Genomic DNA, 22,532 nt, shown 5'->3' with positions numbered 1-22,532 from the left:
ACCAGCCAGCCTGTGGTGAGAAGCATTTAAGTTTGTAATGGCATTGAAAGTGTTAAGATCAGTTTAGAATGTGTTTTGCTTTTATTTCATTTGACCAAATCTGACTTGTTATGTTTTGACTTATAAGCACTTAAAATCGATCTTTATAGTTAATAAATCTGTTTGTTTATTCTACCTGAAGCAGTGCGCTTGGTTTGAAATGTGTCAGAAACTCCCCTTGGGATAACAAGCCTGGTATATATCAATTTCTTTGTTAAACTGATGAACTCATATAAGCTTGCAGCATCCAGCGGGCATAATTGGACACTGTAAAACAGAGGTTCCTAGGGTTGTGTCTGGGACTGGAGATTTTGGCTACTGTCATCCGGTTGCACAAGCCAAGGAGCAGCTTACATGCCAGAGGCTGCGCGTGAACAGCCCAGGCCTGGGGGGTTCTCACAGCAGAGCAGGGTAAGGATTGGAGTGACCTAGCAGATCACTGATCCAGATAACAGCAGAGGGACGCCAGTGACCGAGCCGTTAAAAGTCCGATTGGCGGTGCAGCGGGGCTAAGGCAGGCTCCCTACCTGCCCTGGCTCCACACAGCTCCTGGAAGCAACAGCATGTCCCCTCTCTGGCTCCTACGCATAGGGGCAGCCAGGGGGCGCCGCACGCTGCCCCCATCCCAAGCACCAGTTCTGCAGCTCCCATTGGCCAGGAAATTGGTCAATGGGAGCTGCAGGGGCAGTGCCTGTGGATGGGGCAGCATGCAGAGCTGCCTGCCTGCGCCTCCACGTAGGAACATGCCATTGCTTCTGGGAGCTGCTTAAGGTAAGTGTCACACGGATCCCTCACCTCCCCGCCACACCCAAGCCCCCTGCCCCAGCCCTGATTCTCCTCCCACCCTCTGAACCCCTTGGTCCCAGCCCAGAGCACCCTCCTATACCCCAAACCCCTCAGCCGCAGCCCCATCTCAGAGTCTGCACCCTCCCGCCCTCCTGCACCCCAACCCCTGCACCAGCCCAGTGAAAATGCATGAGTGATGGGAGGGGGGTGGAGTGAGCGGGGGTGGGGCCTTGGAGAAGGGGCAGAGCAGGGGCGGGGCCTCAGAGGCGGGGCATGGTAGGCGGTGGGGTAAGGTTGTTCGGTTTTGTGAGAGTAGAGTAGAAAGTTGGCAACCCCACTAATGAGGGAGTCAGGAAGCGAGGGGGTCCTATCCTCAATGTGAGCTGGAGTTGCCTGGACCAGAAGTGGCTGAGCTCAGGAGCGAGGAGGAGACCAAACTGAGCTGGAAGTAGAGCGGCGCTGGACAGAGCCAGGGAGACCCAGAGAAGCAGCCCAGGGAGCAGATCTGTGCTGGGAGCAGGGCTGCAGCAACCAGAGCCAGAGGGGCCAGAGGAGCAGCCCAGGGAGCTGGAGGCAGAGCAGCAGCATCAGTGCTGAGGCGGAGTGGAGCTGGGGCTGGAGCAGTCCGGAGCTGGACGTGATGAGCAGCTGGAGAGAGCGAGGGGGGACCCTGGGCAGCAGGCCTAGCACAGGGAGACACCCCCAGCTAAGAGGCCTTGCAGGCCAAACTTGGAGGGGGATCATAACCATAACAGGGGCAGGGAAGGGGACAACACTGGGAAGAAAGTTCCTGCTACCTAGAGCCTGAGAGTGTGTGGCCACCGCCAGAGCAAGCATCCCTGCTGCATAGCAAGGCCTGAGAAGGAGGCCTGGGACTTGTAAGGAACAGACTATGAACTGCCCTGACATTCTAGAGATGCTGGTTGTGATGTCCCCATGCCACAGAGTGGGCTTGTGTGTTTTCCTTTAACATTTTCCTTATTGTTTTTAATTGATTGCTGTTTAATAAATTGTATTTGCTTGTATGTAGTGGTCAGTGGGTCAGGGAAGCATCCAGTGCAGAGAGAGCATCTCGGAGTGGGACACCCTAGCCTGGGCCCTAAGTGACCATGACAAGATTGGGCCCAACCTTGTTGGGGTTACGAGGACTCTGCCACACGGGAGAGTGGAAAGGGAGCACTCGAGGTCAGGCAGGCCTCTGGGTAAAGGAAGGGGAAGCGAAGACTCAGATCCTTTCACTAGTCAATTCCGTTGGGGTAGTGTCTAAGCCAGGGGTGGGCAAACTTTTTGGGCTGAGGATCCCATCTGGGTGAGGAAATTGCATGCAGGGCCATGAATGTAGGGCTGGGGCAGGGGGGTGGTGTGCAGGAGGGAGTACGGGGTGTGGGAGGGGTTGCAGGGTGCAGGAAGGGACTCAGGGCAAGGGATTGAGGTGCAGATGGGGTGCGGGGTGCAGAAGGGGTCTCAGGGCAGAGGGCTGGGGTACAGGAGAGGCGCAGCAGAGGGCTCAAAGCAGAGGATTGAGTACAGGGTGCAGAAGGGGTTCAGGGTGCAGGCTCCAGCCCAGTGCCGCTTACCTTGAGCAGCTGCGGGGTGGCAGTGGTCTGCAGTGGGGCTAAGACAGGCTCCCTGCCTGCCCTGGCCCTGTGCTACTCCCGGAAGTGGCCAGCATGTCCGGCAGTAGCTCCTGGGGTGGGGTGGGACAGGCAGCTCTGCCGCACGCTGTCCTCACCTGTGGGTACCACCCCCAAAGTGCCCACTGGCCACAGTTCCCTGTTCCCAGCCAATGGGAGCTGCAGGGGGCCGAGCCTGCAGGTGAGGGCAGCGCATGGAGCCCTCTGCTCACCCCTCCCCCAGGGGCCACAGGGATGTGGTGCCAGCTGCTTCCGAGAGGGCACTGGGGCCAGGGCAGGCAGGAAGCTATGCCATGGGGCTGGCAATCCCGCTGGCCATAGTTTGCCCTCCCCTGGTCTAAGCCAAGAAAGTTCCCCACAATAGCAAGACCAATCCCCAACTTCCACTTGGGAAGAGTAAAAGATTCTAGCTTGAATAAAGCCAGATAGGTGGTATGCCCCAATAAACAGCTTTTCCCTTGTTTCCGCCAGGCATCTTATTAGGGTCAGTGTTTTATCTTTCCTGCTTGGTTCCTCAAACAACCTCTGATTTAACTCCTAGCGGCAGGCAGGTTAGTATCAGAGAACCTGAGGGGATATGACAGTTATATATAAAAAAAAAGCCTGGTTCCCTCATTCTCCACAGCTGTGGTACAGGGATGCAATGCTGTTAGACAACCCAGGGGACAAAGAATTTCTATGTCACCATTCTATGTCACCCTCCATTTCTGTGTCAAGTCCATGGCTCAGCAAAGGACACCCTCGTTAGTTATAAAACACCATAGCTAAATGGTTACAAAGTGATTTATTTTATCATTAGTCTTATCTTGCTTTCTAAAGCTGACTCAGTTCCTAAAATATATTAGGTTTGGCACGTTCATTAGTGTCTTCCCATTTGATTAAACTAAACGATTCTCTCTGGGGACAGAAGAATTCCTTTCTTCTACTTGTTTAAGTTTATTCAGGGGATTTTTCTCCTTGACTCTCTCTTTTACTAAAACACAAACAACAACAGCAAAGAAGATTTTTTTTTCTGTAAATCAGACATTGTGAGCATTTTCTTTCCTGATGTCTTTGCTAGTTTTGATATTTAAACTGTTCTTCTCTATTCATGATCACAAACATTTATAAAATTAGAAATGACCAACACTTGGAATTCAAGAGCAGGGCAGACAGACACTGAATGAGGGACAATCCCTCAGATCAATCAATCTGCTGCATTTCTTCGGGCAATATCTGAGATATAGTGTGCACATAATATGTCTAGCAATAAAAGGCTGCCATGTGACTCCTGACTACCCAGGGAGCTATCATTTTCAATTAAGAATAAAGCCTCTGGCAGCCAATGAAGGCAGCAGAAAAACTGAACACTGTTAGGGCAAAATTTAGTTTCATTGTGGCTTGACATAGATTAGATTTTTCTTACTATTTTCACACCATGAGTTCCTCTATCATCAGACAGAAGTAAACTTTGCAGCAAAGCCTTTTGTTATGGTCTGAGTATAATTCTAATTGAACAGAGCAAACCTGAAAATAAAAACACCAAACTGTTCAAAGTGAAAGATCTTTGTAACTAGTTTGAAATTACCATCCTTTCTGGCCCCAGCTCTGTAATTTGAACATAAATGCTATCACTTTCTGATGTTCAAAGCAGCAACACCGGTAATCACATACTGATGTAAAAATACTGCATGTTCTTTTAAGACAGGCTCCATATTGATGTCAGCCCTTTTAACACCTAGTTGTTGTTTGGCTCTGAATTGTACAAGCACAGATTAAATAAATAAATAAATCCCTCCTCTTTGGCTACTGGTTTCTTTCTCCGATGACAGCAAACAATGGAACAGTACATTTGCAAAGTGCAGGAGGGCACACTGCCAACTCTATATCTGACTTAATAAAATTATGGCAAATCCAATATGTTACCCTGAACTCATCTCTTTAATGTCCCACTTAAATATCATCATATCCTAATAAATGTAACTCAGTTTTCCCAGTGATAAATATCTGAAAATGTGATGTATTATGTACACCTCTACCTCGATATAACGCCATCCTCAGGAGCCAAAAAATCTTACCACGTTATAGGTGAAACTGCGTTATATTGAACTTGCTTTGATCCACCAGAATGCACAGCCCCGCCTCCTGGAGCGCTGCTTTACCGCGTTATATCCGAATTCATGTTATATCGGGTCGCGTTATATCAGGGTGAGGTGTACTTACTTTCTTTAAAGAGGCATTGCCAGCTTCATATGTTTTTTTAAACTGAGTACTTTTTTGTTTAGTCTCTTACACTAGATCACCTTTTAAAACGTTATGCATTTTCTCCCCCCCCCCCCAAACTTATAAAAAATGTCAAGAGAGTTTCTGTTCTTCTGTTGATGTTGATCTAGGGGTCTTTTCAGCAAGGGAGAAACTGATTAGAGCTCTGGCCCTACAAAGACTTGTGCTTAACTTTTCACACATTAATACTTTCATTGACGTTTCCTTTCCTGCCACATTACTCATGGGCGTACATATTTGCAAACTCAGGGCCTAAAGCATTATGTGGGGGGAAGTAAAAATAACTATGAAAAAAGTGCTATCAAACACACAATATAAACACATGGGGGGGCGGGGTTTGAGATATTTTTCCCAACTTTTTTTTTTCATTTCTAATAATTGCAGGTGTTACTTGCAACAGCAAGTACAAAATTTTCAGCCAGCCAGATGATTTTCAAGTGGATAGTGTCCCTTTGAATTGGAACCCTGTAATGTATCCTGCAAATAGCAGGAATAGCTTGATGGATACATAGAGGGTTAGTCCCTCCTATCCCATTGATGGGGCCACCAAGTTCAGTGCTCTTTTGGCTGAGAGCAAGTGAATAGATGTTTTTGTAACACGTTTCAGTTTTGTAGTGTAAGTAGAAGTCAGATCTACTATTGCTGACCTTCCCCCTTTCCACATGACTTGGCATATCATATGTCTGCTATGCTCAGCTTCTGCGAGACAAGCAATCAGGACATTTTTGAGGTTACATTACTATTTCTGTGTATTTGTACCTGCACAGCACCTGACAGAACCTCTATGTTGTATTTCAGTGCAGTTTCATTAAGTAGTGATGGTAGCAGGAGGTAAAACATAGAGGGGGAATTAGCTCAACCACTGAGCTGGTGCATAACCTTTGAGTAATAGTCTGCATCAGCAGGGCTCTGCGAGGGAGACTTTCACTAACAGCACAGCTTGTCCCTAACACCTGGATGGTGCTACAGCTTTTAGAACCAATACACCAATTACCAAAGGGGCAGGAGGTAGGATAGAAAATTGAAGTGGAGGGGGAGAGTAAGACTCATACTATAGAAGAGAAGCAAATATGATTTGTTAGTTGCACTGTGCCAATAGACCTTGTAGGCAATGGGACAGGGATTGCAAATAACTTAGGAGTTGTTTCATAGGATAGCAGGGTTGGAAGGGACCTCAGGAAGTCATCTAGTCCAACCCCCTGCTCAAAGCAGGACCAATCCCCAACTAAATCAACCGAAGGATTTTTCTTAAGAGATATAATCAGAGAATCTTGGTGACTGTGTTTTTTAGCTATCAGAAGCATATTCTCATCTTGGTTTATTACTGAAGACATTGGCCTTTCTATGGTTGATAATGGGTGGCCAGCTTCTACCTGACCTCAGTTTTGAGTCTTTTTTCCCCCTAACCAAATACCTTGGTTTTCACCAAAACAAAAACCTCTTGCCAGCTGGAAATCTCAAATTCAGGCTCCTGTCACCGCATAGGATGTTTTTTGAGGTTTTAAGACAAGCTAAAGAATATTTCGGAGATGTGATGGGTCACAAAGTGAGGTGAATCTCACTCCTGGAACATTTTTTCCCTCACTGTTTTTGGAATGTACATATCTCCAAGATAACTTGGCCTAGAAAGACCAGATTCTCTTTTACTCTGTTGCTTTTGATGCGAAGTGGTAACTTCCATATTCGGTGGGGGAAGGGATTCATTTCTGCATACATTATGATGTGGGTATCGGGACCATGTGTGTGCTTTAGCTCTGTTTTCAGGGGTTTTAGTAGCACCCATCACTGCACTATTTAAAGTGTCTGTGCTCTGCAAAATGAGCTTGGCTCCAGCAACCTGTGCAGCCCCATCAAGTTCACAAACTCCAGGGTGTTCTCTGCTCTCCCCAGCTCAGTCTTGTTTGGGTCAGACACACTTTTTCAAGCCTTGGTGCATGATTTCGGTGGACTTCCTAAAGTTCACAGACGCTCCTGAAAATTATAGAAGCAAAGCTGGCGAAGTTGGGGAGAGAAGAATCAAGCTGGGTAGCCTGGTGTGCAAAGGAAAAACTTCAGACAGGCCAATCTATAACTCAGTTGATAGGAGGATAGACATCTCCCTCACCTCCTTGCCATAGGCAGTTTCTAATCCGATTGTCTGATCCATATTAATTGTTAAATGCCATAGGGTACTTGGACCAGAGGGAGTCTAGGAACTCTGCAGGGTCCCTGGCTCCCCAGCCAGTTCCCCCTTCAAGTGATCTCCTCTCAACCCCTTCCATTTCTGCCAACAGGCGCTACAGTTCTTCATCCCTACAGACCTTTGTTGCTCTGCAGGAACCCTAAATCCTTACAATCTTTATAAAATACACAAGAAAACTCACAAACAACAGAGCAGCAGTGCTGTGAAAACACCCAACAATTATGAAAATACAGTTATAATAATTGGAGATATACCAATCTCCTAGAACTGGAAGGTCATTGAGTCCAGCCCCCTGCCTTCACTAGCAGGACCAAGTACTGATTTTTGCCCCAGATCCCTAAGTAGCCCCCTCAAGGATTGAACTCACAACGGTAGGTTTAGCAGGCCAATGCTCAAACCACTGAGCTATCCCTCCCCCATAAAACAAAACTCATAGATTCATAGAGTTTAAGGCCAGAAGGGACCACTGGATCATGTAGTTTGACCTTCTGTATATCACAGGCAATTGAATTTCACTCTATTACCAGTGTATGGAATCCAATAACTTGTGTTAGGTTAAATAATATCTTCCAGAAAGCCATCCAGTCTTGATCTGATGACATCAAGAAATGAAGAATCCACTACTTCACTTGCCAGTTTGTCCCAAGAGTTAATCTCCCTCAGGTTTAAAAAAAATGTGCCTAATTTCTTACTTGAATTTTTCTGGTTTAGGCTTCCAGACATTAGTTCTTGTTATGACTTTTTCTGCTAGACTAAACAGCCCTTTAGGACCAGATATTTCTATCCCCATAAAGGCACTTATGCACTCTAATCAAGTCACCTCTGTTTTGTTTTTGAGAAGCCAGACAGAGCACTCTAAGTCTCTCACTGTAAAACTAACTCTTTTCCTCCCCAGCTTCCATACTGGGAATTATCGAACGTTACATGTCAATTGGCAAAGCTATGAAGGAGCACATTGAATGAAGGAGTATTGGAAAAGGACTTTATTTACTAGTTTGCCTATGGAGTGAAGAAACACTGATATAAATATATACATGTGTGGCTATACAATCACCCACAACCCTGTAGACCTGGGCTCGAAGACTCACTGCCCCAGGCTGCTGCTTGCTGTGCAGACATACCCACAGGGACCTGCAGAAGAGCAGGGAACTGAGGCCTGGTCTCCCAGTTCCCAGGTTAGCACCTAACCATGGGCCATCCTTCCTTTCACTGGACCATCCTTCTTCCACTTTCACATTCCACCCTCATGTGCTTTCAGATCATTGTCCATAACCATTGACCCATGTGTGGTCATCGTCAGGCAAATGCATAAGGTCTGAAAGAGAACAGGAGTTTATTAAATTGATGTAAAGTCAGACAAACTAAGCCTCAATCTTGCCTAGATTTAGGGACATGTTTAATTGGACACACTGTGAGTAGTCCCAGTGTGTAAAGAAAGTTAACTACATTCCTATGTCTGTGCAGGCCAGGGCCTTAGATGCAGGGTAAAAGCCTAAAGTGCCTTAGGAACCTAAATTGTATTGACTTCATATTGCTTGAGGGTCCTAGTTTCTAGATATTTTGTGGGCAGTGACACAGAGTCAAGCTAAAGTTGTTTGTGAGACCTTAACTGTGAAGTTTTCACACTTTTTTTAAAGAATGGAACTAGTCTTCAAGCTTAACAGCAATTTAAGAAAAGTGTCTATTTCATTTACATTGGGGTAGTGCCCTTGAGCCCCATGCATGGGCAGGGCTGTACTGTGCTAGGCACTGCACAAGCACAAACACTGTACAAAGAGGCAGTCGTTGACAAATATTGACCTGCCCATAATGTTTAGACAGTACCTTGGCTGGCCGGAACTACTTCACTGCAATGGAGTCAGAGTGTTCCACCAACCAATCCCCGCTGGCTAGATGAGGATGCATATCAAAACATTCTTGTTTTATATCAATGGTGTTAGAGGATTATTCAGATACATTTATTCATATAGAAATGTCTGATATTGCTTAGCTATGAAACATAGCTCTCTTAAACTATTAGAAAAAACAGAGCTAATTTTTTTAGCTCTTATAACCAATAAAACTCTTGTAAAAAAAAGGGGGGGGGGGGATTCTATTCAAAACAGTATTGACTGTGTGAGTCACCGGTGAGGTTACAATTACACCACCAAATAAATATGCCACTAGTAACTAACCTTTAAGCATAAATAAAATGCTAAATGCTCCCTCTTGTATTAACAGGTACTAACATACTCTTACCCCTGTCCCCTACTACATGTCCAAAGCCTTGAACATATGGAAGGATAAGGAAAGAATAATATAGTAAGTTAGGAGAATATGTCCTGGCAGGTGCTGCAGGGATTTGTGTTAGGCCCCGATTTTTATTCTTCTAGAAAATGGGGCCTACAGCTCTTTACATTTGGAACCAATACTGAACTGAGATGTGTTACAAACACAAGTGAGGAGAGAGAAACACTACAAAGGGACCTGGAATGTTTAGAAATACTCTATGAGCTGGAAATTTTCAACCTGGGAAAGATGCAAGCCAGTACATCTGGGGAAAATAATCTAACACGCAGACATTCAATGAGGGGAAAAGTAATAGACAAAATGAATCTTTTTAAGGCAACAAATGAAAAAGGAACTCACAATGAGGTGACTCCCCCCCACCCAAAAAAAGCCAGTGCAATTTCTAGCTACATGCAGAGTCATCACAACATGGAGCAAAAGTCATAATCCTCTCTATACTGCTCTGGAGAAGACACACCTACAAACCACATGCAGTTCTGAGAACCAGACAGATGGTCAACAAGACAGAGAGAATCCAGAGAAAAATTATAAAGGGACTAGAGGGGCTGATACATGAAGAAAGGCTAAGCTATGTGTAACCCTTCTGCCACCATGAGTAAAAGACCCACCCCAAGTAGGCTGGGCTGTGCCCTTTTCCCCTCAGGTTCTTAAGTCCAGCAACCCCAAAGTCCCCTTCACATGCCAGACCCTTCTCTGCACCCCACTCACAGTTGCTGTCCTTGGTCAGTGCAGACCCAAAGTTCAGAGGTGCATCTGCAGAGTTCCCCTCCCCCCAAGGTGGGGTAAAGAGGTACCTTACTCACTCCACTGCTCGGGCACTTGCTCATCACCCCTCTCTGCCAGCCACCATTCTGGCCACCTGCTCATGGCGCTCGCCGCGCCTCTGCACTGCCACCCTGCTTGCCGCCTGCTCACCACAATGCACCACCATCTGCCCTGCCTGCAGCTCATTGACCTTTCTGCTGCACCAGCCACTTGTTCACCAGCTGACTGTCAGTCACCTTCTGCTGCCACCTGCCTCTCTGCTGTGACCTCTACACATCAGCTCCTTGCAGGCTGGGCAGAAACACCACCCCATCTCAAGTGATTTCAGTTCTCAGCAATTTTTAGGTCTTTGCAGGCTGGGCAGAAACACAGTCCTACCACAATTGATTTCAGCTGTGATTGGGCATTTAACATATTAGGCCCATTTAGCTCTATTATTTGAACAGTAGAGAGGAATAGGTTAAACTGGTCTAGGTAGACCCTTTAAAAATATGCCACCACCTGATTAGGGATACCTATCCCTACCTCTTTTACTTTTACAGTGTGCTGACATTTGAGCCCCTGCTTAATGAGGTTCTTTTAACTGAGGGTGGCCCCCCTCATTTGGGACAGGCTAAGCCAGTCCTGCTTTCCTGTATTCCTACAATAATTACAACATTGGTAACCATATTTCACTACCCCTGCATTCAGTACTAAGGTCATTTGTACCCAACACCAGCCAAAGTTGATCCTTTGACACAGCTGTATCTGATGAATATGTAAACAGAGCAGGAGCAAACTGTATTTACATAAACACACCCACAGTCTCTTCCCCTCCCAGCTAGGTGTCAGGGAAGCATTCATTCACACCCTGGTTACATATGCATTTATAGCCTGGCTCGGTGACAACAGAGTGTCTGAGGGGGAGGGGGAGTGTGTGATGGGGAGAGCTGTTTACACCAAGGGTATCCAAATTTTAGTACTGAGGGGGGCCATATGGGCAATTTACCAGGCGCCTGAGAGTTGTATTTAATTTACATATAATTGAAATACTTTTTAAATTAAAAAAATGAACTGTACCCGATCACAATACAATTGCATTTCTCTGCATCTTTTGAGAAAGACTAGTAAAAATGGCTAATTGGCTGAGTTCACCACCAATGAAAACCTGCAGTTGGTCAGTTTTGCCCTCACTCCACATTTACAGGAAATAAATGCCACCACAGAGGCTAGCTGCACACTATACTTGAGGAAATGCTGCTCCCCCTGTATGTGAACGGTGCAAATACCAAGGCAGAGGTATCACGGCCCCAGGAGGTACAACTTGTGCTAGTGGGAAAGGCCAAATAAGGGTAAACAATGCCACTCACTGAGAATTATTAGGCTGTGGGGCACTCACTTAAGGGAAGAGTAGGAATCTCCATGGCTTTGGAATTGGGGCCAATGCATCCCCTCTGTGAATAACAGAGAGAGAGAAAACGCTGTATGCAGTTCTGGTCTGAACTCCTGGAGCCCCGTGAGTGCCCTCCACCATAGCTTTGTGGGTTTGGCAGGAAGAGAGCAGAGCCAGGAAGGGGAGGAGCACAGGAAGAACTATTTGTCATAGACCTGTCCCTTCCTCAGCTCTCAGATTTCTGACTGGAAATCCAGAAGCCTGGTTAATAGAGATCAAAGCTACATTAATTACCCTGAGTCCCCTCCGGCTACAGTTGAGAAAATAAAGTGGGACCCAGCCAATGGTAGCACAGGCCCTGCTGGGGAATAGGAGGCAGCGGAAGAGTCATCCATCCTGACTCATGCTTCTACACAGCAGTAGATTAATGCACGGGCCCATGGGCTCTATGTCCAGGGGCCCCAGCCAATTTGGGGGGCCCTGCAAGAGCACTGGAACCTGGGTAGAAGTGGGGGGCCATCAGTACCGGAACTTTGGCCCCGGACTGTGCTCCTTCTCTCCCCGCTTGGGGCCCACGCCCCCACCGCCTGGCCAGGCAAGAGCCAGCCATGGTAAGAGCCACCCACGGAGCCTGGGTCACTGTGGGGAACCACAGACCCTCCACCTGCCTTGGATGGGGGGCCAGAGAGCCTGAGAGCAGCTGCTGACCTGTGTTCCCACCCCCTGGGGGGCACCACCCAGGGCAGGTGGAGGGTCCAGGGTTCCACACAGTGGCCTGGACCCCCTAGGCGGCAGCTCTTACAACAGCCCGGCTCCAGCTTCTGTCCTGGCCAGGGTGCGGAGCCTCGGGTGGGAGAGGAGGAGCAGAGGACAGGACCCTGTGGCGAGGGAGGTGTGGGGGCCCCAAACGTTCTTTGTGCCCAGGGCCCCAGTAAATCTAAATTCACCTCTGCTTCTACAGATCTTGGCAGGGGGTGGGGAATCCCTTCTCCTTGAGTGTCTCTGGGATTTGCTGTGGTGAGAGATCCCACCTTCTGTGCACTCCAAAGGGCGCCACCAGAAGCAACTATGGCAGAAATCTCAGAGTGGGAAAGCTTAAGGAGTTCTGTCCGTATGGCTGTCTTCTGTGGAGTTAGCTGCAGGAGAGAGAGCGCTCCTATTTTCAAACTAGACTTGACAAAGCTCTACAGAATATAGTGCAAGGAAGAAGCTTGCAGTCACATGATGGCAAGAAGATAAGACATGTCTTTTTCATCTCCAGCTTGCATGATGAATGCAGCAGGGCCGAGACATTAGGTATGGGGTTCTTATTTTTAGAAATATTTTTATTGTGAAGCAATATGTACTTTCAGCCTCAAGGGTTAAAAATCCTCACAAGAATATTTACTTACCAAATAGACAGTCATTAAAAGGTGAAAAAAAAATCACAGTTAAGGTTAAAATTCAAAGAAATTCAAACTCTGAAAGTTTGAGAGAGCACAGTTAAAGTTATCTAAAACTTCAACTTACTTGAAGTCTCTCAGATAATCACTTTATAGTTATGAGATGACAGAAAAAAATAGAAATTTCAAACTGATTAACACTTATGTCCCTTAATTTTAAAATGCTTGTCTGAATATGCCTCACATTTTGAAGATAGTGACAACTTCTACATTGGGTAGCTACTGCCACTCCACAATGATACAGAGAAAAGCTGGGAATAAACATACACAACTTGTGATTTTTGTGGTTTTTAGCTGTTCTTCATCCTCGAGGCAGTATTTAATCAGGACCTTTGGATAAAGATCTAACTTTTTATTTTATATTATATGCCACTGATTCATTCAGGCCACCTCACTTTTACTGGGACTTCAAATTGCCTGAAGGGTTTTGCCTTTCAATTGCTTCTAATAAGAATAAAATTGTAACAGTCCTTTGTTTTTTGTTTGATAAATTGGGAGGTTTGGTGTCAAATACACAAAACTGGTTTAACAATTACATATAATTGCTGGTTTACATGGTGATACAGCTACACAAGCAGTAGCATTTCTAGAGTGATTATTTAGCATCATCTGCTGGTGACTGGTAGGAACATGCCAATTGTAAATGGAGGAGAAAAGATTTTTGTGTGAGATTCAAGGGAAAGTGACATCAAAGCAAAAGCATAGCAAATAAAGAGTAAAAACCTGGATTTAAAACCACCCGAATATACATGTCCCATTTAAAGTGAATCCAACAACTCCAATACAATTTTATTCCTCTTTGAGTTATGATTGAACCTTCAAACAAATAATTTTGGTGGTCGCTTAAGACAGGTATGACCGTAGCTATTTACAGTCTTTGTAACCATTTGCATAAAAATATTTTCTATGAAAGTTAAATATTTCTTAAAAATCATGGTTTTAAATAAACAAACAAACTTCACTACCTCCATTTGGCAGGTTATTCCATAATTGTCTACTTAGCTGAGAGACAAGGTGAGTGAGGTAATATCTTTTATTGGACCAACTTCTGTTGATCTAACAGACATTGGCCCAATAAAAGATATTACCTCACCCAAGTTGTGTCTCTCATCTCCTGGGACTGACGCAGCTACAACTCATGCTGTATACATGCTAATCGGAGAGCTAATTTTTGCTGGTTCAACCAGTATTGCACATTCTAACCACAGGCAATCTCTCTCAGAATGGTGTAACCAAAGTAAGGTTATGTCTACACTGCACACCTTACAATGGCACAGCTGTGCTACTAGAGTCTCACCATTGTAAGGCAGTGGTTCTCAAAGCCTGTCCACTGCTTGTTCAGGGAAAGCCTCTGGTGGGCTGGGCCGGTTTACCTGCTGCGTCTGCAGGTTCGGCCGATCGCAGCTCCCACTGGCCGTGGTTCACCGCTCCAGGTCAATGGGGGCTGCAGAAAACGGCGCAGTCCGAGGGATGTGCTGGCTGCCCTTCCCGCAGCCCCCATTGGCTTGGAGGTAAACAAACCGGCCCAGCGCGCTAGGGGCTTTCCCTGAACAAGCGGCAGACCGGCTTTGAGAACTACCATTGTAAGGTATACAGTGTAGCTGCTCTTTGTCACCAGGAGAGAGCTCTCTCAGTGACAAAATAAAACCACCCCTAAGAGAGAGGGTAGCTTTGTCGCTAGGAAAGGGTCTCCCAATGATGAAGCACTGTCCATACCAGTGCTTTTCGTTGTTAAAACTTTTGTCGTTCAGGGGGGTGTTTTTTTCACACCCCTACATGACAAAAGTTTTAATGACAAAAATGCAGTGTATATGTGGAGTAGTGGCCAGATCATTAGACTGGGAACTCAGGAGACCTGGGTTCTGTTCCAAACTCTGTCCCTGCTGGGTGACCTTGGGCAAGTCAATTTCCTCTGTGCCTAAATTTTTCCATTGGTGAAACAGGGTAATGATACTGACCTTCTTTGTCAAATGCTTTGAGATCAATGGAACGATAAGAGCTAGATATGATTACTTCAAAACAGTTTCCCAACTATTTTGTAACTACCACCCCCTTTCAGGGGCATTAATTATTTGGGGACGCATCCCTCTGTCTTGTTCTTTTCAATTTGATGCCTTCTTTCACTCCGTGTGTTGGCCAGGAATTGAATCCCTTCAAGCCGACTCAGCGCAATCCTGGTCAGGCTAATACACTCTGGGACAGGGCTGGGGAACAAGGTCTAGACAGAAAGCTGAACTGGCAGGAGAGAAGAGTATCAGCTGCTGAACCCAAACAGCAGCTTTTAGTGGAAGGAAGGAGACATGAAAGGCCTGTGTGGAAGTGCCTGAAAGACAGATTATTTCTACCCACCAGCGAGAAGACCCTTGCAACCCACACCCAGGCGTATTTACCCACATCTTGGGAAAATCCTCTTTAAGAGAAAGTTTCTAAAGCATTTAAAATATAATTTTCAGATCCACAAATAACCTCAAATGTTTGCACAAGTGCATTTTCAGTGTTCAAAAGTGAACTGCAATATAGTTTTAAAACAGGACAGTTCAGAGCTCTGCAGACATGACAGAACAGGCCATCACAGAAAATAATTCCATGACAGGCAACACACAAGCACATGTGTTTGGTTTTCCTCTCTCCAGCCTCCATACAGAGTGAAAATTATGTAAACTGCAAGCTAGCACCAAGCAGTGATGGGGGGTGCACACCCAAGTTAGTCCTTTTAGCTTTCCTTATTTTTGCATGCTCCATGTTTGTGTTGATATTTACCTCTGGTTTTTCCTCTTGTGTTTGGGTTATGCCTTTAGAGAGAAGTCAGGCCGGATGGCGGCAGGAAGTACTCAGAGGTGGGACAGTCTAATTCCCTTCCTTATACTGATCAGCTCCCTATAAAGCTACCTCTTTTTATAAATCCATCAAACCAATAGCAGGTTTGAAGAGGGTGGATGAGAGGAAGGCTGGTCCACTGGTTAGTGTCACCAAGGGATTCCAGAGACCAAGATTTAATTTTCTGTTCCATGACAGACTTCCTGTGTGGCTTTGGGCAAGTCACTTAGTCACTCTGTGCCTCAGTTCCCCATATGTACAATGTAGGTAACAGCACTTCCCTATCCTCACAGGATTGTTGTGACAATAAATACATTAAAGATTATGAGGTGCTCAGGTATTATAGAGTCACAGAAACATAAAGCTGGAAGGGACCTAGAGAGGTCATCTAGTCACAGGCGCCAGCTTCCTCTGGGCCCCGTGGGTGCTCAATATCCTGCTCCCGGCCCCGCCCCCTGTCCCACCTCATCTTGCTCCAGCTCCACCCTAGGCCCCACCCCACCTCACCCCTTCCCCCAAAGCCCCACTCCCGCCCTGCCTCTTCCTGCCCCCACTCTACCCCCACCCAACAGCTGGTCATCCCAGGTTCACATGACAATGTGGTCACACCACTCTGTGCTTGTGGCCCAGCCTTGGAAGCAGTGATCTACATAGGGGGGAAATCAGTGACTATGCCAATTCTACTGAGCAGCATCTGCCAGTGAAAGTCTGCAATGCCATCAGGTACCTTTGCAGGAACCCAGAAAATGCTGCTGCTGTTATGTCCACCACCACCTCACAGATGCTCTGCCAGTTTCCTGACACAGGAGTGAAAGCACAAACAAGAGATCATCAAAGGTGCTTCCTCCACATTGCTGGATCATATGGACAGTCTATCTGGAATAGGTAGAAGCTTCAGCAGTACTAGCATCTGAGCAAAGTCAACTTGCTCCCTGGTTTTAATGGTGACTTTCCCCTTCTTTTAGGCTCTCTCTCAGGAGAATGAGGCCTTTTCTCCTAGAAGGCTTCAAGGGGTCCAAAGCTGGGAGATGGAGATGGAGCCGACCAAGTCACCAAGGCATCCTGAGTGACTGGGGGAGGTGGTTGGGGAAGGGAGTCAGACTCCTGCAGGTCTCAGGGAGTGTTCCACATGATGCAGTTTCAGTATATCTCCCCTCAGCTTCCTGGATTTGCTCTTGAAGCAGGAGCAGATCTTACACTTGGATGGGACATGAGACTCCCCAAGGCAGTGGAGGCAGCTCAAATGCTAGCTGCTGAGGGGAAAGGCCCTGTGGTAGGAATTGAAGCCTGGAGTTTTTGCCATAACCTATGTAGGAAAGGCCACAAACAGAGAGACGCTCAGGGCAGTGAAGGCCCTGACCATGAAAAAAAGGTGGGGGGACCCTTTGGAAGCACAAACCTGTGCTACTAAGTAAAGAATAAAACAACTGAACAAAATACTTAAAATAAGATTTAAAAAAGCAGGTTACATAGCTATCTGGTGGATACCATGGCACTTGGTCTCAAGCTGCAGCCAGCTGTGAAGGAAAAAGAACAGCAGTAGGTCCCACCCCTTCCTATATACCCTTCTACCAGAGCACCAGGATGGGTAGAGTGCAGGCATGGATCCATGGGCATTGTTGATGAAAATCTCTTATCAAAAGCACACAGGCATGTGCACATCCTCACATGGGGACAACTGGAAGAAGTTGTATAGCTATAGGCACTGATCATGTGACCTATCCTTGAGATAATATTTTAAACTCTCTAGGTTCTGATACCACATTCACATTAAGGTAGTATCTTTCTACACATAGTGGAAGACAAAGGGGATACAATATCTTCAATTTAAACCTAATTTTCCTATCTGGGCCTTTCCTATGCCCATAGCTGGCCATGTAAAGAAAGTAACTCAGCCCCTTGGAATACACACACCTTAATATAATCTAGAAGCCAACGGTTTGGTGCCATGGGAGAGGCACTTGTACAGCCCCAATAGTTACAGATTTTTCTATAGGGTTCACAAAGCTCAGGATACAGGGCAATATATCCCACAGTTGGAATATGCAGAGGCCACATTGAAGGATAGTCATAAATTTCCTTTCATCAGCATCAAGGGAAACTATACTAATTAACATATCTTCTTTCTGGAAAACCTTTTTGAGAGAGTTTTTGGACTGCGGTCACCTAAAGCAGTATTTGGACTTGTTTCCAAATACAAGGTTGATTTCAGATTACTATCACTGTGACAGAAATCACTGAATAGAAACTCAGAGCTCTTGCCTTGTATGCATTTACTTGAATGCTCTTTTTTTGTGTTTGCACCTCACTTCTATCTAGATAATCTAAGATTCCATTCTCTGCCAGAAATACTAATGTAAAATGTGTTTAATGCTTTACATTTTCAATATCTCAATGGCATAGGTAGATCATGTTTTTACAGATGGAGGAAGACTAATCTCTCTGCCTGAAGAGAGACCAGGCTACAAAAGAACTCTGCCTCAACTAAGGAGTAAGAACTTGTAACTTCCCGGGTCCTCATCCAATGTTTATTTACACTCTAGCACAGTGGTTTTCAAACTTATTTTCTGGCAACCCAGTTGAAGAAAATTGTTGATGCCCGTGACCCAATGGAGCTGGGGATGAGGGGTTTGGGGTGTGGAAGGGGCTCAGGGCTGGGGCAGAGAGTTGGGGTAAGAGGGTGAGGACGCTGGGAATGAGGGGGTCAGGGTGTGGGAGGGGGCTCTGGGCTGGGGCAGGGGGTTGGGGAATGGGAAGGGGTCAGGCCTCTGGGCTGGGGGTGCAGGCTCTGGGGTACGGCCAGGGATGAGTGGTTTGGGGTGCAGGAAGGGGTTTCAGGTTTGGGGGCACAGGGCTGGGGTAGGGGGTCAGGGTATGGAGTTGGGGCAGCTCCTGGTCAGGGGTGCAGAGGCAGGCTTCCCGCCCATCCTGGCACTACAGACTGCGCTGCGCCCTGGAAGCGGCCAGAAGCAGGTCTGGCTCCTAGGTGGAGGCGTGCAAGTAGCTCAACGCAGCTCTCGCCCACAGGCACTGCACCCCCCAGCTCCTGGCCAATGGGACTGCAGAGCCGGTGCTCAGAGCGGGGGCAGCGTGCAGAGCCCTGTGGGCCCGCCTGCTCCTCACCTGCTGCTGGCCACTTCCAGAATGCAGCACGGTGTTGAAACAGGTAGGGACTAGCCTGCCTTAGCTGGGCAGCACCACTGACAGGACTTCTAATGGCCCAGTCGGTGGTGCTGACCAGAGCTGCCGTGACCCAGTGCCTTACATTCCATGACCCAGTACTGGGTCGCTACCCACAGTTTAAAAACCACTGCTCTAGCATAACTAAGTCAAGGGCAGTCTAGCTGGGTCAAAGGCCAGGATGTTAAGCAACCAACACAGACCAGGATATGCTCCACCAATGGCAAAGGTGGAATATGTAAGTGAAGCTCAGGACACGCTTCCTCAGCTAGGGGAAGTATGTAACTCACACACCTTCTGGGCAGAACACCACAAAAAGCACTCAGGGTTTCACTGCTGAGTGCAGGTTTGTGGGTGCTGCTAGGGACAAATTCTCTTTCTGATCATTGCTCCTGGACCAATACCTGCAAAAGGTTATCTTGAAAGCATCTGTATTGTTCTGTCCAAGTGTTTCTCTTGGCACCAAACTACTTATCTTACTATGGATGTTTGTTACTCATTAACAATAGTTTACAATATTTGTTATTGAATGTTTATGCAAAGCTTCAATAGTTTCATAAAAATAATTATTTGTACCTTTGTTGGTTCCCCTTCTCAGGGCCGTAACTAGAGTGGGGCGAGAGGAGCAGCCGCTCAGGGCACAGAGCTGGCACGAGTGCAAAAATAGGGCAGCACAGGCCCAACAACATCAAACACCTCCTCCCTTTCCTCCCCCAGGATTGGGCCCAGCAGTGTCAGCTGAAGTCCATGAGAGTAGTTTGGGGGAGCATTGCCTCCCCTAGAGAGGGGAGGTTCCAGAGCTGCTTCTCCTGCTGGGTGCTCGCTGCCTTTGCAGTTCGATGCTGCCTCCTGGGGCTTAGTGCCGGTTGTCTTCCTCTTCCACAGGTGCTGGCTGCCCTATATGGCCACCATGCTGTTTTCTGTACAACGGAGAGTGCCCAGGTTGCAGGGGGAGGCGATATGGGGAAAGAAGGAGGATGGGATAGGGCAGGGGAGGGGGATGTGGGAGGAGGGGGAAAGAGGCAGGAGATAATGGGAAAGGGGAGGGGGTGGGGAGGAGATAGGGATCGGGGAATGGGGCAGGTAGAGGCAGATGGGGGATGGGGAGAGGCATTGGGGCAGTAAGCAGTGGGGAAAGGAAAGGAGATGAGATGGGGAGAGGGACAGGGGGCAGTGGGGAAGGCGTGGGGAAGAGGAGAGAGGATGGGATGGGGCAGTGGGGAAGGGGGATGAGGTGGGGAGAAGGAGAGAGAATGGGACAGGGGGCAGTGGGGAAGGCGTGGGGAAGAGGAGAGAGGATGGGACGGGGCAGTGGGGAAGGGGGATAGGGTGGGGAAGAGAAGGGAATGGGGGGAAGCAGGAGCCATATATGAAGCATCCCCTCAGCAGCAGCAGCCGGTGCTCCCCTGTTAAGATGGCCCATCTCCTCCCAGCACCAGCAGCTCACCTCCTGCAGTACCCCTGCCACAGGTACCCCCTCCAGTGCTCTCCAAATACCAGCACCCCCAAATATCCCTCCCAGTACACAGACTCCCCTCCAGCAGCCCCCAAATACCCCTTCCAGCTCCTCCTTCCCCTCCCCCTGGCAGTGTCCTCTATTCGGGAACTTGAAGTATGGTAACCCTAGGGGTTGCTCTGTTCTCACAGCCTTGATTTCAGGAGCTGGCGGTAGCAAGTCCACCCTGCCAGCAGTCGCCTGCCCCCAGCCCTGGGCTCGGCCCCAGAATCGCATGGCTGAGCTCAAAGCTCTGGCTGTGAGACCGCAATCCTGGCAGCCATGGGGCTGAGGCAGGGGAGCAAGGGCCGGTTCTGCTCTGTGAGCAGGGAGGGTGGGGAGAGTGACCCGGCTGCAGTGGCAGGTGCCTGGGGAGTGAGCAGGGTGTGACCGGGCTGCTGAGAGGCAGGTGCCCCAGGGGGAATGAGTCCTCCAGGGAATGGGGAGCATCTCATGGCAGCCAGGCTCCATGGGCAGGGGTCAGCTCCAGAGGGTGTCACCAGCCAGCACCAAGCTCTTTCAGGGAAGAGGCAAGAGCGTGTCAGGCACAGGTTGGACCTGTGCCACCCGCCCTGCCTGGGAGTGCTCATCTGTGCAGAGGTGACCTGGCTCGGGCAGCAGGGCAGGGAGGGCTTCCAGGCAGCCAGCCAGTGCCCCGGCTCCAACAACATGGAGCGCCAGGGGTGTGAGCAGGCCAGGCAGCTCCACCAACTTCCAATGTGCTGGCTCCTGGCAGGAAGCGACAGTTTTCAAGCTGTGGGGTGCATCCCCCTAGGGAGGCACGCTCCACAGTTGAAAACCTCTGTGATAAATGGGAGGCAAAAATCTGAGGGGGCATGTGACCCTATGGCCTGGTCTACACTGGGGGGGGTGCTGATGTAAGATATGCAACGTTAGCTACGGGAATACCATAGCTGAAGTCAAAGTATCTTATTCCGACTTACCTCCTGTCCTCACGGCGCGGGATCGACGTCCATGGCTCCCCCGTCGACTCCACTACCGCCGCTCTCTCTGGTGGAGTTCTGGAGTTGACGGGGAGTGCGTTCGGGGATCGATATATCACATCTAGATGAGACGCGATATAGCGATCCCCGATAAATTGATCGCTACCCGCCGATATGGCGGGTAGTTTGGACGTACCCTGAGTGTCTCCCCTCTATGTTGCCTCTAGTGGGTGCAAATATGATTAGAGTCTGGGGCAAGTAAAATGCTTAGTTACGGCTCTGCCCCTTAGTAAAGGTTGAGATGCTGCTTAATGATGTTGATGTCACAAGCAGTTCTTGTTTCCATATGTTACAATGACTGTATGAAATACAGAAAATATCAGTACACTATTTTAAGTCAGGTATTTTCTCCATCTAATTGCATTGTGCAACTGTAGATTCTCTGGAATATGGAAAAAGGAAAATCTTGTATCAGCAACATCAAGGGATTAAAATAAAATTTTGCTGAGAGAGGAAATCAAAGTCAAGGTACAAATATTACTGTATCTTAAAGTTACATTAAACTACAAAGCATACAAAGAACACACTAGGCAAAGTATAAAATCATGACTGGTGTGGAAAAAGTATGCAAGGAAGTGTTATATACTCCTCACAACACAAGAACTAGGGGTCACTACATGAAATTAATAGGTAGAAGGTTTAAAACAAATAAAAGGAAGTATTTCTTCACACAATGCACAGTCAACCTGTGGAACTCTTTGCCGGAGGATGTTGTGAAGGCCAAGACTATAAGAGGATTCAAAAAAGAACTAGGTAAGTTCATGGAGGATAAGTCCATCAATGGCTATTAGCCAGGATAGGCAGGGATGCAAAACCATGCTCTGAAGTGTCCCTAGCCTCTGTTTGCTAGAAGCTGTGAATGGACGACAGGGGATAGATCACTTGATGATTTCCTGTTCTGCTTATTCCCTCTGAAGCACCTGGCATTGGCCACTGTCAGAAGACAGGATACTGGGCTAGATGGACCATTGATCTGACCCAGTATGGCTGTTCTTATGTTCTTTGGTCCTTTACCTAACAGGGCAACTGTTCCAGTGGTCCAGAATGCCTATTTTTATATATATTGTGTATATTTTAAAGGGCTACGATTTTTTCCACGGAGATTGCAGAAGTCACAGAATCCATGACTTCCCGCGACCTCCATGAATTCAGCCCTGTCTGCCAGGCGCTGCAGGGTCCCCCTGGTGCGGGGAGGGACCCCACAGCTCCCCATGGCTGTGGGTGATGGGGGCCCCTGGAGTTCCCAGCCACTGTGGGGCCTCAGC

General features: G+C 47.6%; 1 protein-coding gene across 2 annotated transcripts in view; it reads right to left on the bottom strand.

Moving 5' to 3' along the window:
- Positions 1 to 7,927: 7,927 nt before the first annotated feature.
- The window catches only part of SEPTIN10 (septin 10), a 63,218-nt gene continuing 48,613 nt past the window's right edge, over positions 7,928 to 22,532 (bottom strand). Inside the window, exon 13 of one of the 2 annotated variants that reach the window (XR_005592046.1) lies at positions 7,928 to 8,218. The gene's annotated coding sequence lies outside the window, so the exon portion shown is untranslated. The remainder of the gene's footprint in view (positions 8,219 to 22,532) is intronic. The other variant, XM_039518068.1, reaches the window with a different exon arrangement.

The sequence above is a fragment of the Mauremys reevesii genome, linkage group 1 (genome assembly GCF_016161935.1).
Source record: "Mauremys reevesii isolate NIE-2019 linkage group 1, ASM1616193v1, whole genome shotgun sequence".
Taxonomy (NCBI): Eukaryota; Metazoa; Chordata; order Testudines; family Geoemydidae; genus Mauremys; species Mauremys reevesii.
The sequence above is the reverse complement of the archived record's forward strand: the minus strand, read 5'-3'. Positions and strand labels throughout refer to the sequence as shown.